The sequence below is a fragment of the Pristiophorus japonicus genome, chromosome 14 (genome assembly GCF_044704955.1).
Source record: "Pristiophorus japonicus isolate sPriJap1 chromosome 14, sPriJap1.hap1, whole genome shotgun sequence".
Classification (NCBI taxonomy): domain Eukaryota; kingdom Metazoa; phylum Chordata; class Chondrichthyes; family Pristiophoridae; genus Pristiophorus; species Pristiophorus japonicus.
This window is the reverse complement of record NC_091990.1, coordinates 152,310,757-152,321,487: the sequence shown is the minus strand read 5'-3', so window position 1 is coordinate 152,321,487 and position 10,731 is coordinate 152,310,757.

The window sequence follows — 10,731 nt, the reverse complement described above, 5'->3', positions numbered from 1 at the left end:
AAGTTCTCAATTGGGGAAAAGCCAATTTTACTAAGCTGAGATGGGATTTAGCCAAAGTGGACTGGAAACAACTCCTCGAATGTAAATCAGTGTCAGAGCAGTGGGTGGCATTCCAGGAGGTGATCCTAAGGGTTCAGACCAAGTATGTTCCCTTAAAGAAAAAGGGTGGGACCAACAAATCTAGAGCCCCCTGGATGTCAAGGGACATATAGGGTAGGATGAAGAAAAAAAGGGAGGCTTATGACAGATACCGAGGGCTCAATACTGCAGAAATTCAAGAGGAGTATAGAAAGTGCAGGGGTGTAATTAAAAAGGAAATTAGGAAAGCAAAGAGAGAGCATGAAAACATTTTTGGTCAGTAAAATCAAGGAAAACCCAAAAATGTTTTTAAATACATTAAGAGCAAGAGGATAACTAAAGAAAGGATAGGGCCTATTAGAGATCGGGAAGATAATCTGTGTGGAGGAGGAAGATGTGGGTATGGTTCTTAATGAATACTTTGCATCTGTTTTCACAAAAGAGAGGGGCCATGCAGTCATTGCAATCAGGTAGGAGGAGTGTGAAATACAAGATGAAATAAACATAGTAAGAGAGGACATAAGGGGCATAGCAGCTTTGAAAGTGGATAAATCCCCATGACCGAATGAAATGTATCCCAAGCTGTTAAGAGAAGCAAAAGAGGAAGTAGCAGAGGCTCTGACCATCATTTTCCAATCCCCTCTGGCTACATGGTGCCAGAGGACTGCTAACATTAGACCTTAGTTTAAAAAGGGAGAAATGGATAGACCGAATAATTATAGGCCAGTCAGCCTAAACTCGGTGGTGGGAAAATTGTTGGAAAAAAATCCAAGGGAGATTTAGAAAGACACAGATTAATCAAGGACAGTCAGTACGGATTTGTTAAGGGAAGGTCACGTCCGGCTAACTTAATTTAATTTTTTGAGGAGGAAACAAGAAGGGACGATGAGGATAGTGCATTTGATGTTGTGTATATGGATTTTAGCTTTTAATAAGGTCCCACATGCAGATTGGTTGCAAAAGTAAAAGCCCATGGGATCCAGGGCAAAGTGGCAAGTTGGATCCAAAATTGGCTCAGAGGCAGGAAGCAAATGGTAATGTTTGATGGGTGTTTTGTTGACTGAAAGGCTGTTTACGGTGGGGTTCCGCAGGGCTCAGTAGTAGATCCCTTGCTTTTTGTGGTATATATCAATGATTTAGACTTGAATGTACGGGGTATGATTAAAATATAGAAACATAGAAACATAGAAAATAGGTGCAGGAGTAGGTCATTCGGCCCTTCGAGCCTGCACCGCCATTCAATAAGACCATGGCTGATCATTCCCTCAGTACCCCTTTCCTGCTTTCTCGTCATACCCCTTGATCTCTTTAACCGTAAGGGCCATATCTAACTCCCTCTTGAACATATCCAATGAACTGGCATCAACAACTCTCTGTGGCAGGGAATTCCACAGGTTAACAACTCTCTGAGTGAAGACGTTTCTCCTCATCTCAGTCCTAAATGGCCTACCCCTTATCCTAAGACTATGTCCCCTGGTTCTGGACTTTCCCAACATCGGGAACATTCTTCCCGCATTTAACCTGTCCAGTCCCGTTTGCAGATGATACTAAAATCGGCTGTGCGGTTGGTAATAGAAACATAGAAACATAGAAAATAGGTGCAGGAGCAGGCCATTCAGCCCTTCTAGCCTGCACCGCCATTCAATGAGTTCATGGCTGAACATGAAACTTCAGTACCCCATTCCTGCTTTCTCGCCATAACCCTTGATCCCCCGAGTAGTAAGGACTTCATCTAACTCCCTTTTGAATATATTTAGTGAATTGGCCTCAATTACTTTCTGTGGTAGAGAATTCCACAGGTTCACCACTCTCTGGGTGAAGAAGTTTCTCCTCATCTCGGTCCTAAATGGCTTACCCCTTATCCTCAGACTGTGACCCCTGGTTCTGGACTTCCCCAACATTGGGAACATTCTTCCTGCATCTAACCTGTCTAAACCCGTCAGAATTTTAAACGTTTCTATGAGGTCCCCTCTCATTCTTCTGAACTCCAGTGAAGAAAGCTTCAGGAAGACTGCAGGAAGATATCAATGAACTGGTCAGATCAGCAGAACAGTTGCAAATGGAATTCAATCTGGAGAAGTGTGAGATAATGCATTTGGGGAGGGCAAGGTAAGGGAAAACACAATAAATGGTAGGACACTGAGAAGTATAGAGGAACAAACAGACCTTAGAGTGCATGTCCACAGATCCGTGAAGGCAGCAGGCCAGGTAGATAAGGTGGTTAAGCAGGCATACAGGATACTTGCCTTTATTAGCTGAAGCATAGACTACAAGAGCAGGGATGTTATGCTTGAACTGTTTAAAACACTAATTACGCCACGGCTAGAATACTATGTGCAGTTCTGGTCACCACATTACAGGAAAGATGTGATTGCACTTGAGAGGGTACAGAGGAGATTTACGAGGATGTTACCGAACTGGAGAATTTTAGCAATGAGGATAGATTGGACAGGCTGGGTTTGTTTTCTTTGGAACAGAAGGGGAGACCTGATTGAGGTATATTAAATGATGAAGGGCCTGGATAGAGTGGATAGGAAGAATCTATTTCCCTTAGCAGAGGGGTCAACAACCAGGGGGCATAGATTTAAAGTAATTGGTAGGAGTTTTAGAGGGGATTTGAGGGGAAATGTGTTCACGCAGAGGGCTGTGGGGGTCTGGAACTCACTGCCTGCAATTTAAAAAGTGTTTGGATGTGCACTTAAAGTGCCGTAACCTACACGGCTACAGACCAAGAACTGGAAAGTGGGATTAGCTGGATAGCTCTTTGTCAGCCGGCACAGATGAAATGGCCTTCTTCCGTGCTGTAAATTTCTATGACTCCATGAAGTCACCAAGTTCATATTTATAAGTAACAAAATACTGTTCTAAAAATAGAAAATGTTTTGTGGTTTCCGGTTTTAAACAAGTCTACAATGTGTAAATGTCTGTCAATAAAAGTGTTTTCATTGGAAGAATAACTATTGATTGCCATGGTTACAGAGAACTAGGGTGGGCATAAAAGTAATTGGAATATAAATTTGTCTCGGCCCTCCAACCCCAGGTAAGTGCGAGGTGGGGAAACAACGGATAGGAGGTATGCCTACTTCTCCTGGCTCCACCAGAATTGACCTTTTTGGGGGCAGCCGGTTCCTAGGTCACATCCAGGCCAAGGAAACCCTGAGCGGACCAGGCCAGAGCTGGTACCTGCTGCCTCAGAGCAAGCTGATGTTGCAATGGGGGCCTCAAACAGGCGATCTGCCCCTTATTTGCATATGCAAAAGGCCTAATGCTTGTTTCAGGCGTGGGCATTGCAAAACAGTTTTTGTTCCTTTCCCAATATGGTGGACTTCCGGTCAGAAATGCGTGCATGTTTCCTGCCCGCCATATGGAGGGCTGAGCTGGTCGGTTGGCACCCGAAAAATGGGCACTGCGTGGCCAAGTTTAACGGCCATGAGGTTCTGTAGACTTACAGCACAAAAAGGATTTAATTCATAAGGGGAATCATAATGCACCTGGTACAATATAATTAAATGGTGCTTTACAAATATTGCAGTTAGCCAGCCGCATGGGAGACACTAAATTAAATAAATTAGTGTAAGTAATAACATATCACTGCGGGGAATTTTCTAGGGAAGGGTACAGACGGTGTGCCACCCTGAAATACATGGTTGTCAGGTAGGAAAGTCCAAAAACAAAACAAGGATACCTTATGAGATGTACAAATTTCACCTTTAGCAGGAATACTTACCGAGCGAGAGAACTGCTCATTCTGGACCCTATGTCTTAGTGTACTTCTCTCTCTGTCCTCCCTTCTAACCTTAGTGCGATTTATCAATAATGGCAAGGTTAATTATTTTGCTTTATATGGCGAGTGTGAGTATCTGGATGACTGAGTTCTATAGGATTGTTCAGCAACTAACAAGCTTAGCAAGTGCAAATGTAAAATAGGTCTTATCATTAGGAGTGTGTGTTACAGAAACCCAAGACAGCCAGCACAGGTGATGTAGGAACAAAGTAGAAACCCCATTAACTGCTTTCTTGATTATTAGCCCAAACCTTTGCAACCCAAGTCTCGAGCGAGTCACAGGGGTAGATATTAACAATTGAGTAGCCGATCGTGCCAAAAGTAAGTCTGGTCCATTTTGAGGGCTGGGCCTCATTAGCATGAGGTCAGCGGGTGGAGGTCAAACACCCTGGGGCAACCCGCTGGCCCGAGGCCAGGGGTGGGGCGGAGGTTGAGTCGGGAATTCAAAGTGCCCTCTTGTTCTTTCCTCCCCTCTCCTCTTTCCCTGGCCCGCCACTTGCTTAGAATCTCTTGAATTGCTAACTTTTTCCAGTTCTGATAAAAGGTCGTCAGCCTGAAACGTTAACTCTGTTTCTCTCTGCACAGATGCAGCCTGACCTGCTGAATATTTCCAGTATTTTCTGTTTTTGTTTCAGAGTTCTTTCTGGGATGGGAGGCAGGCCAGGCTGTTTTATGGATCACGAAGGAGCACTCTTGCTCTTCCAAGCCTCACAAAAATCAACGCAGACTTACCTGTGGGATTGTCCTCCGCTAGACCGCCAGCTGACATTGGACTGAGTTCCGCCCAGTACGCTCCTAAAATGGCCATCTCAATACAGCTAATTACAAATTAAATAGACTGTCCAGGGGTAGGCCTGAGAAGGATAGCTGCAGCCACGGTGACAGTGGAAACAGGGTGGTAATTCATTTCCCAATATTGTTGAGGTGCTGCCACTCTGTTTCAACACGGCAGGAGGCCTCAAAGATAGAAAGAAAGACTTGCATTTATATAGCGCCTTTCGCAGCCACCGGAGTACAGTCCCTGTTGCAATGTAAGAAACTCGGCAGCCAATTTGCACACAGCAAGCTCCCACAAACAGCAATGTGATAATGACCAAATAATCTGTTTTTGTTATGTTGATTGAGGGATAAATTTTGGCCAGGACACCAGGAATATCTCCACTGCTCTTCTTCAAAATAGTAACATAGGATCTTTTACGTCCACCTGAGGGAGCAGACGGGGCCCTCGGTTTAACGTCCCATCCGAAAGACGGCACCCCCTGAGCACTGCACTGTCAGCCTAAATTTTGGTACTCACATCTCTGGAGTGGACTTGAACCCACAACCTTCTGACCCAGAGGCGAGGGTGCTACCAACTGAGCCACAGCTGACACTCAAACTCTACCCTATCATCTCATTGCACTAACACCAATATACTACTGTATGGAAGGAATGGACTCGTATGGAAATTACGCGCAGCCTTGTTTCGGAGTCACCCCTCTGCTTGATCCAATCAGAGAAGAGCGGAGTCATGGGTGAAGAATCTCTCACCTGGGAATTCCCACATCCATAGCTTTACAGGGACTCAGTGTAAGTTCCGAGGTCAGTACGTCGAGTGGGATAAGGTACGCTAGCCTGCTGAAGGATGGAAGTGAATCTCTGAAGAGCAGGAGTGTTCCTCCAGGCCACACAGGGAAATTTATGTTTCCCTGCACAAGGCTTTTCCCCCACTCCCCGAATGAGACCCCCTCTCGGAAACAGCTCTCTGCACCTTAGCTGAGTGGCGGGGACCATTCCTTCAGTCCTGCCCCGCGGCCTCCTGCCCCCCCCGACATTGCGCTCCCGCCCCTCAACCAGCTGCCGTTTCTAGCACCCGTTCTGGGTCAGCGACTCTAGGTTAAAATCGGGCCTAAAGTATTTAGGCTCATACATGAAGCATGGACACTTGGGTGAGGCAGCACCACCCTACCCCTCCCCCAAAATGAGTCAGCTTTTAGTAGAAGGCACAGAGATCTACAAGGGAGAGAAATTTAAAACAAAATGAGGAAACCAGTTTTTACCGAACTAATTCTTATCTGAAACTGCCGAGGGGATTTTCAGTTTGTAATTTTCAGTTGCTCAGGAATCAGGAGGAATTAAAAATATTCACGTGGACATCTCTATAAATGGTGAACAGGAAAACGCATCACCAGTGATAAGTGGAAAATACTGGCGCCCAATCCATCCCACCAGTTCCCCCCCACCCCCAACAAATAAACATAATCATAAAAGAGTGCTAAAATCATTCATTCATCACAAAAAAACATAATTCCGTCCCATTAGCTTTTGAATAGACTTGTATCTGTTATGAAGGGGTAGACTTTCTCCAAGGCCCTCGCCACCCGATTGCCGCCCAGAAAATACCCCTAAGCTTCATCAGTTAACGCCAGTGAAAGTTTCCACTAATTAGGTCATTAAAACCACCCGGCAAGAAAATGGTTCTTCTCGGAGGTTTCTGGGCGGTTACAGCTGAAAGTAGCGAGAACGGGCGCTTCTTACATTTCATCAAAAAATTTACTCCAAGGCTGGGCCTAGGGAGGGGGGAAAAACTTAAAAAATATAATTACACTAAAAAAAAGTTGAAAAACATTCCCAAGATAGTTTTACAGCTAATTTCTGTTTTACAATTAAAAAAAGTAAAGAACCTTTAACTTACCTTTCTTTGCAGAGTACTGACCTACCGCCCTGTTTCCAGTGAGCGGTTTCCTCGGCGTTCTGGACGGGCTTCTGTTGAGGACAAACTTACGCCCTGGCGATTCTGTCGGAGGTGCACGTCGCCGGTTTTGCTCCCGGCAGTCACTTTGTGATGTGGGCAGTACCATTCAAAAGGTAAGGGGGAAACTTTCGCTGAGTGGTTTCTCTCAGAAAAACAGCTGTACCGCTGAGAAAACTGCCCAAAAAGAAGGCGAAAATCTAGCCTATAATATGACATTGATAATTAATGTTTACAGTCTGTAATTGGGAATAGAGCGGTGCACACCTCTTTTAGAACATGCTTTTTACAGCCATATTTAATAACATCACTAAATGTATAATTTGTAAGAAAAATCTGCCATTAAAATTTTTAAGAAATAGCAATTTAGGCTGTGCTTCCAGATTTCTCTAAATACACGTTCAGGCATTTTAATCAGGTGCAGCTCTGAGTTTTGTATCACCGAAGACAAGAGAGAGGGCAACTTGAGTGTGAGCACCCTGAATAAACCGCAATTTGTTATTCATTAAAGCTGGATGGATAAATGGAGTACTGTATCAGTGTTTCAAAAGCAATCATATCATTAGTTGCAGTAGATTCTCTCAATGGATGCTCCAAGGAATAAATTACATTTATTAAACTGCTTGAGCTGAAGGCAGGTGGTAAGAAGTACTGAAGCATGTGATTTCAAGGCAAATTTCTTCTCCAAAATCAAAATGAAAGGCAGAAAAGGGAAACTTGTTATGGTTAGACAACTATTAGCATGGCTCTGAATAAGATGCTCTGGACTCTTAACTTGAACAGTGCCTTCTGGATTGAAAGCAAGTAAAATATAGTAATTCGAGTCATGAGAAGGAGAATGTTTGCCCACACTGATTATTTTTTTGGCAAAATAAAAAAAATAGGATTTTAATGTTTGTAATTAATCACTGATGTTATAAAGTCAATTTGAGATGCCAGCTGAATAAAATCATGAGGTAATCTTCCTGGCTCGACTTCAAGATGTGCACTGCCAATTTTGGCAGCAGCGTCAACTATCCCCTTGGTAATCCAGTAACCCTCCGACATTGTCTTTGTTTGGAGTAGAGCTTTGTACTCAGTGAGTAATGTTCCAATCTCCAAGCGGAGCATAGGGCTGAAAAGAGAAGAACTACTGAGCCTCGGGCAATTGTAGTTGTTAAATGATAATTGAGGCTGTAGAGGAATGATTATGTTTCTGCTTTGTTACTTAATTGATACATTATGTATTCTGAAATTCCATAAGCAGTCCCTCGGAATCGAGGAAGACTTGCTTCCACTCCTAAGGTGAGTTCTTTGGTGGCTGAACAGTCCAACACGAGAGCCACAGAACCTGTCACAGGTGGGACAGATATTCGTCGGAGGAAGTGTTGGCACTGATTTACCACACACTTCTTCCTCTGCCTGCGCCTGACCTCTTCACGCTCGCAGCGTTGCGATTCGGGGAGCTCAACGCCCTCCCGGATGCACTTTCTCCAACTAGGGCGGTCTTCGGCCAGGATCTCCTAGGTGTCAGTGGTGATGTCACACTTCACCAGGGAAGCTTTGAGGGTGTCCTTGTAACGTTTCCGCTGCCCACCTTTGGCTCGTTTGCCATGAAGCTGCTCTGCGTAGAGCAATTCCTTCGGGAGTCTGGTGTCTGGCATGCAATAGTAACGCAATGGTAAGGAAGGACATTAGCTTGGATGATGTGGAATCTGTATGGGTGGAGTTGCGGAATACCAAAGGGCAGAAAACGCTAGCGGGAGTTGTGTATAGACCACCAAACAGTAGTAGTGAGGTTGGGGACAGTATCAAACAAGAAATTAGCGATGCGTGCTGTAAGAGAAATTTGGCATTAGGGGTACCAGCGGGTCAAGGGTTAAAGTGCTGGTTCCTGCACCGACCCATAAGGAGGTAAAAAGCCTCTCTTGTACCAAGGTTCCAGAAGTTATCAATTCAATAATATTCCGGCAGGATACGATGTGAGAACCCAAACAGACATTGATAAGACCTTGCGAAGAGGCTCGAGGCAGACTCACGGGCACCAAGGAGAATTAACAAATTCTGACCTAATGAAGTCATTCTAGTCACGGCCTAAGGTGGTCACGAGGGTCTAGGCCTGTCAATCCAAAGTAGCACTAATAAGGTAGTCCAATTAGAGAAGTAGCACTGATAAGGTAGTCCAATTAGAGATCTAGGGAGGCCTTACCAGGGAACGGAGGGGTTTTTGAAATGTATAAAAATTGTATGATTGTGCTGTTCGGGGAGCATCTCCACTCACAGGCGGCTGTGATAAGAGGTGTTCCCGGATGTTCGTAATAAAAGATCATTATACCTTGCCATCCGTCTCTGTCTGCTAACTCCGGGGGCTGTTACGCGGGTTGGGGCGAGCGTCGACCCTCTATATCAAATGGGAGGAGAAGCCTTCCCATTTTCCCCTTACATTTGGCGCTGCGAGCAGTGTACGAACTTCCCGAATGGAACAGTGACCCAGCTGTTGGGGTGAGTATGTTTTAATTTACCACCTTCAAGTTAGAGCTGTGGCAATGTAAACCGCAAGGGAAGGACATCTGTACAAAGAACCATTTGTAGCAGGTCCAGGAGGGACGGAGACGGAGGACAGGGACGATCTCGGGGTGGAAGGGGGTCAAAAGGTGCATCCTAAAACGCGCGTGTGGAGGTAGCACGGCAGTGCGAGGGTACGACGCAAGGGAAGATATAGAGGAAGGTCGATTGACCCGAAGTGGCATGAGCGCACGGTGCAGGGACGAGAGAATGAGGACATGGAGACAACGTTCCTGCAGTGACGGGATATATTGACTCAAAGCGTGGCAGTACGAGTGTACGGCACCAAGGGAAGACATATAGATATAAATAACGTCCTGCATACGAATTAAAGGGAGTGCCCAAGATAGCCCCGAAGAAGATGGGTAACACGGCTATTAAAAAGGCGAATAAAACCAATCATTAATTGTAACTTGCGTAACTACGTAATGCCATAAAAAAGCTGATAGTGACTATCTTAAGCGACATATGGATCCAAAAATAGAGCCGGCCAAACAATTAATAGGCTTTGTTGAATGAAGAGAGACTTTTGTGAATGTCTGTCGTTGAGTGAGAGTCCTTGTGTGATTTTTTGACTGCGGAATGAATTTTTAATGTTTCTGAAAGCCTGTTTGGAAAAATGATGGAGCTGTTTATTTTAGCTCCACCCACTTTTCCAAACAGAGTGAACGTTTTTTTAACCCTTCGTAGCGTTGTCCTGTATGTGGGAAGTTTTAAGACATTTTAAGTTAGAAACGCAGGTGTGGATTTATTCTGATGATAAGTTATGGAGCTAGGAAATGTACAAAGGATAGGTTTGTTGAGCAAAAGATAAAAAATACATGGTCCCCGGTGGTTTTAAAAAAAAAATGAATAACACGTGCGAGGTACAAAGGAATAGTCACGCATGGGTGCCAAAATTCAGGTGTATTACTGGGCGGGTGAATATGATCGGATTTGTGTTGTCCATACCACAGTATGATGTAACTTATACCAGATCGATAATATCGGTGAAGTAAGAAACCAAACTCAGTTGCGTTACCTTCAGCCTGCCAGACGGGTAATTAAAATTAACAATAGTACCAAAGGCATTGACATAACCATCTGCTATAAAATTAACCAAGTGGTTTTATGTCAAGGTACACCACGAATGATGAATGATGATTGCAGATTCCACCAAACAAACGGATGCATGCTGAGTATCACTCCTCTCGAACACGATTCCGAAACAATCGCTGCTCCACAAGGGAATGGAGATTTGGTGCGTGAGCACAGGAGCAGCCAACCCAACGATTAAGACCAGGGGATGAGTCACCCCCTGTGTCATTACCAACCCTAACTTCTGTTTCAGGCCCATGGGAAAAATAGACATAAATGGATACCACATACATCCTGAGACAACGGAAATCATCCACGGAACGGTCACGGATACCCTCCAAAAGGGGTACAAGAAGATGGTATGGGAACTACAAGGCACTGGAATTAAATAAGGAACAATTACGTTTGGTGCAAGGAATCCAGAATCAAAGACGACACTATATCCAGCTGATGGAAGAAGTAAACAACCTACAGAGAGACACTAACGCGATGCTGGCTGATCAACTCTGGTACTCAA